This window comes from Colobus angolensis, unplaced genomic scaffold (genome assembly GCF_000951035.1).
Source record: "Colobus angolensis palliatus isolate OR3802 unplaced genomic scaffold, Cang.pa_1.0 Scaffold315, whole genome shotgun sequence".
Classification (NCBI taxonomy): Eukaryota; Metazoa; Chordata; class Mammalia; order Primates; family Cercopithecidae; genus Colobus; species Colobus angolensis.
In genome coordinates, this window is record NW_012116433.1 from 480,061 (window position 1) to 486,134 (window position 6,074).

Below are 6,074 nucleotides of genomic sequence, written 5' to 3' on the forward strand. Positions count from 1 at the left end.
AAAAAAAAAAAAAAAAAAAAAAAAGGCAAAGAACCAAGGACAGACCCTGTATTAAACATACATAGGCATTAACAGAATAACAAAAGCACAAAATAGAGCAGAATGCTAGGAGACAAGCCCAGAGCAACAGCATCTAGAAACCCACAGAGGAGAGATTTTCAGAAAGGGAGGAGACACCAACAGTAAACAGCAGAGATCATGTAAGATGAAAAGTCTGTAAAACTTGTCAATTAGTAGTTTTGCCATTGATGATTTTGGTACAAGAAAGATGTCCTGAGTAGCAGGCTAATTGCTATGGACTGAGTAGTGAATGGTGGATGAAAAGGTGGGAAAAAAACTGAGTGTAGACAGTTTAAGGATTTGGCCACAAAGGAAAGGCTGGAGTGGGAGGTAGTTCAAGAGGAAGTGTTTATTTCTCCTTCCTGCTATCTTTCTCCTCGCTCTGTGTCTGTGTTGTGTGTATGTAAGATCAGAGCATAATTTTATGCTATAGGAAAGTAGTCTGTGAAGAAGCATTGAATATACAGCATTGTGTAATAGTAACCAAAGGGTAAGGTCATAATCCTAGAGGAGCTAGGGGGGATAAAATCAAGAGTAGGATGAATGATCCCCTCACCCCCCGAGACCAGAAGGAAAGACATGATGGGGACTAGTGTAGAGGACTGGGCTGAAAGTTGAGGGGGTTCATGTATGAGAGCCTCTATTTACTCTGGGTGGTTTGGAGCAAAGTTATCTAGTGGTAGAGCAGGGGTAGGGTAAGAAATGTAAGAGCAATGGCAAAGGCTTGGAGTCATTGCTGCAGGAAATAGACTTGAACAATGGCATCCGATGCACCCAAATTGGGGGTTTCTCTCTCTCTCTCTCTCTCAGCTGTTTTCTAGGGCAGGAATGCTGGAAGGAGCAGCTGCAAATTAAAATACACTCCCACAGGCAAGCAAGGATGGGAGGCAGTCATGTGGAGGGAGTTAATTACCAGAAGAACAGTGGGCTCCAGTCATTGTAATAGGCAGCAGGGTGGAAACACATTGGTCTGGCCCAGGAGCTCTCTGGTTGTGGTTAAGTAATTTTAGGAACCCAAGGAATGAACTCAACAAATAACCCATTAAGTCTTTTCGGTTTATATAACAAAAACAAACCAGCCAGTGACTCACGCCTATAATCCCAGCATTTTGGGAGGCCAAGGTGGGAGCATTGCTTCAGTTCAGGAGTTTGAGACTAGCATCGACAACATAGCAACACCCCTACCTCCCCCTCCAAAAAAAAGTAAAAAAAAAAAAAAATTAGCTAAGTATGGTGGAGCATGCATGACTAGCTACTCAGGAGGCTGAGGAGGGAGGACTGCTTCAGCCCAGGAGTTCAGGTCTTCAGTGAGCTACGATCATGCCACTGCATTCCAGCCTGGACAACAGAGTGAGATCCTGTCTCTAAAAAAAACCAAAAAACAACCCACAAAACACAGCTTTATGTCTGGGGAACAGAGGCCTCTCCTGAGCAAGAGAGATACAACTTGTCACCCTGTTACCAGCATTAAATCAGATCCCAGATCCACAGCCTTTTGAGCATAGCCCAAATATTCTTGAATGAGGACGCTGTGGAAATACTGTACCTAAGACTGCGTGCAAACTTTCATCTCCCCAAAGAGTTTGTGCTCCCTTATAGATAACTGCTCTGGAGAAAAGGAAACACTCAAACTTTTTAGTGAATATCATATGCAATTCCCAAACTAACACTAATTTCTGGGACCCAAAACATTGCTGTTTGCCATCAACATTTTGAGCTTATAGAGGTTGGGTGACAAAAGAACTGAATTCTGGCCCAGGTTCACCTTTGGGCAGGGCTAGCGGGACTGTGAATTCATCCTGTGGTTAAGGGCCCTAGTTGCCAAGTGAATAGCTGGAATAGGTAATCTTAGCAACTGGCAGAATTCCTACATTGGTACACTCACCCATGGTGTAAGGGCTATTCCGGTAGGAAGTACCAAGTGGAGTGCCAAAACAGTACATCAAAAGCAATGCCATATTCCTGGAGAACCGCAGAGATACGTGTTATCATCAAAGGAGAGAAAGATACTACTGTGATGGTTCCCACCTCATTCCCATTCACTTCACAGATCAGCTGCCACAGATGACTGATAGGTCTTGGTTACTGCAAACCCAATCAAGTGGGGACTCTAAGGGTAGTTACTGTTCCCACATGGAGTCTTTCTAATGAAGCAACTTCCCACAGCCTCTGCCACTTGCTTTGCAGTTATCGATCTGGGATTTAGCTCCAGAATATCTTCGTAAAAACTCTCTCTTTTTTATATTATGCACCAACAAATTTTGATTCAATAATATATTTTATGTTTTTATTGACTATCACTCTTTCATATATTCTGGTTCACATCTGTATATGAGTTTCTTCACTTTAAAATGGGCATCATAATTGTACCTTTTTCAGAGTTATTGGAAAGAAAATGATATAATCTGTGTAGAGTGCACATAGTACGTGCTCAACGTCTGTTGCCTCATCTGTTGGGGATGAGAATCTGGGACATCTTTTTTGTAATTCGTTGTTCATTCTGCAGGAGTCATTTTCAAGTCATTCAGTGAGATGATAAACCTTCTGAATCGTTTCATGTCTGAGGATGTTTTTATTTTCCTCTCACTTCACTGTTGGTTACCGCCAGAGTTAGCCCTGAAGATATTGCCATTGAGAAATTCAAGGGCAAACTAATTTCCATTGTTTTATAGGTAACATTTCCATATAAAAATCTCTTGATTCTTTCTCCTATAGTTTACCTAGGACAAGATCTTTTTTCATTAATTATTCTGAGAACTCTAAGTGGGCCCTTTTAATAAGATGTGTTTTGGTGCAAATTTGGGACATTTTCTTCTTTTTAACTCCCCAGCTGTCACCATCATTCTTGCTGGTTTTCGTATCTACAATTTTTGTCATCCAAATGTTGCAATGTTTAGATCCATTTTCCATGTCTTATAATTCTCCTTCTTGTTAATTTGCTGTTCAGCCCTGCCCATTCTGCTATAAGCCAGTCCATAAGTCTTATTTTCTATCTTTCAGGGATTCCTCAATATTCCTGGTTCATTAATGGAACATTTTGTTCCCTTGGCTGGGGAAAAAAAAAAAAGCATTATGTCTTCAGATTTAAGAAAGAAGGCCGAGGCCACGTGCCCGGAGCGGCGCAGCCACACTGACCGGGGATCAGCCCTCGGCCCTTGGCCCCGGCGCTCGGGGCTCGCAGTTCAGAGCTCAGCGGATGCCAGGGCTTTTAATGGCTGCTCGGCAGAGCCAGGCCCAGGGCTGGAAAGAGGCTGCGTCACAGGAAGGCGCCCCAGCGAGCCTCCTCCTGGGCCCGTCACGCCAGCCACGGGGCGCTCCAGGTGGGGGCAGTGGGGGCGCGCTTCCCCTTGGTGACGTCCTGACCCGGGACGCCGGGGTCCGATCGCTCGCAGCAGGCTTGCCAGCCGCTCGTCCCGGCCATGAATTGAGACCGCCGTGTCTGCTACGCCCGCGCCTTTCTTCTCTAGCCTCCTCCGCCCGCCGCCCGCGGGCCGGCTTCCTGGGGGGATGCTGGCTCTGGGCGTGGCGCCTGCACCATAAACTACCAGCAGCAGCTGGCCAACTCGGCTGCTATCCGGGCCGAGATCCAGCGCTTCCAGTGGGTCCACCACAATGTCTACTCAATCTGTGAGCTGCTGGGGTGCGTGGAGGAGTCGGTGCTGCAGAACCAGATCTGGCAGCACGTCATCGCCATGGAAGATGTTTTTGTGAACAGCTAGGAATGGACGCTGAGTCTGTCCGTCGGGGAGCTCCAAGTGGTGGCAAGTTCAAGAAAGAGATTATTGTTGATGGACAGAGCTATCTGCTGCTGATTAGTGATGAAGGGGACCCCCCCACCACCCCGGAGGCGCAGTTTGCCATGTGGGTGGACGCAGTTATATTTGTCTTCAGCTTGGAGGATGAAATAAGTTTCCAGACGTTTACTGCAGTCAAATGGCCAACTATCGGAACATGAGCGAGATTCCTCTGGTTCTGGTGGGAACCCAGGATGCCATAAGTTTCACTAACCCGAGGGTCATTGATGATGCCAGGGCAAGGAAGCGCTCCAACGGCCTGAAGCGGTGCACCTACTATGAGACCTGTGCTATGTACGGGCTGAACGTGGAGAGGGGCTTCCAGGAGGTTGCCCAGAAGATTGTTGCCACAGGGAAGCAGCAGCAGTTGTCCATAGGACCCTGCAAGTCGCTGCCCAATTCTCCGGGCCATTCTACCATCTGTTCTGCACAGGTGTCCCCCATGCACATCAGCTAGATAAATAATGGAGGTGGGAGTTTAAGTGACTATTCCTCCTCCATTCCATAGACTCCCAGCACCAGCCAGAAGGAACTTCAGATGGACGTTCCTCCCATTGCCAACACGCCCACGCCCGTTCGCAAGCAGTCCAAGCGGGGTCCAACCGGTTCACCTCTCAGAAAGGGAGCGACCCAAAGAGAAGAAAGGCCTGGAGAGTCATGCGTACAGCATCAGGAGCAGCCAAGCCATGCCAATTATACAGGGCATGCTGTTGAAGCAAAGTGGCAAATTGTTGAATAAAGAGTGGAAAAAGAAATATGTTACCCTGTGTGACAATGGTGTGCGGATCTATCATCCAGGTTTACATGATTACATGCAGAATGTTCATGGTAAGGAGACTGACCTTCTGAGAACTACCATCAAAGTCCCAGGGAAGAGGCTACCCTGAGCCACGTCGGCCTGCATGCCCATCTCCAGGTCTAAAACCAATGGCCTATCCAAGTACATGAGGAGTTTACACATCTCATTCAATTCATGGAATGTCACTAGTGCATCTGGGTCTCAGATGGCAAGTGGCATCAGCCTGGTCTCCTTCAACAGCCAACCAAATGGCATGCACCAGAGCTCCTACTTAGTCTCCAGAGCCAACCAGTGGAGTGAGGCTACAGTCATTACAAACTTGGCCATCAGCAGTGACATGGGGCTGGGTGACTCCGTATGCTCCAGCCCCAGTAACTCCAGCACCACCAGCCCACCTCCCCTCATACCAACAGAAAGAAGCACTGTAGGCAGAAAACCACCAGCAACTTCAAAGCTGATGGCCTGTCCGACACTACCAAAGAACAAGGAAACTTTGAGTTTATCATTGTGTCCCTCACTGGCCAAACGTGGCACTTTGAAACCACGACGAATGAGGAGTGGGACACCTGGGTCCAAGCCATCGAGCGCCAGATCCTGGTCAGCCTGGCCAGCCTGCAGTCGTGCAAGAGCAGCAAGAACAAGTCCCAGCTGATGAACCAGAGCGAGGCCGTGGCCCTGCAGTCAATCCGACACATGCACGGGAACTCCTACTGTGTGGACTGTGAGACCCAGAATCCTAACTGGGCCAGTTTGAACTTGGGAGCGCTCATGTGCATCAAGTGCTTAGTGATCCACTGGAATCTTGGCACCCACTTTTCCTGAGTCTGATCTCTGGACCTGGATGACTGGCCAGTTGAGCTTATCAAGATGATGTCATTCATTGGGAATGAGATACTCAACAGCATGTGGGAAGAGAGCAGCCAGGGGTGGACGAAACCCTCAGTAGACTCCACAAGGGAAAAGAAGGAACAGTGGATCCATGCCAAGTATGAGCAGAAGCTCTTCCTGGCCCCGCTACCCTGCACGGAGCTGTCCCTGGGCCAGCACCTGCTGTGGGCCACCACAGACGAGGACCTGTGGACAGCCATCCTGCTGCTGGTGCACGGCTCCTGGGACGAGGTGAAAGAAACCTTCGGGGAGAGAGACAGAGACAGCCGCACTGTACTGCATCTGACCTGCTGCAAGGGAAATGTGGTCCTGGTGCAGCTCCTGATCTGGTACAGGGTGGACGACATGGCCCGAGATGCCCATGGGAACACAGCGCTTGCCTACACCTGGCAGGCCTCCAGGCAGGAATGCATCAATGTGCTGCTGGAGTATGGCTGCCCCGACGAGCGCTAAGTGCTCATGGCCACCCCAACCTGTCCAGGAGAAACAATAACCAGAGCAACAGCAGCGGGAGGGTGGCCACCATCATCTGA

The 6,074-nt window shown here is 48.7% G+C and overlaps 1 pseudogene; it reads left to right on the forward strand.

The window, feature by feature from the left end:
* Positions 1-3,823: 3,823 nt before the first annotated feature.
* LOC105518226 lies at positions 3,824-6,074 on the forward strand (annotated as a pseudogene).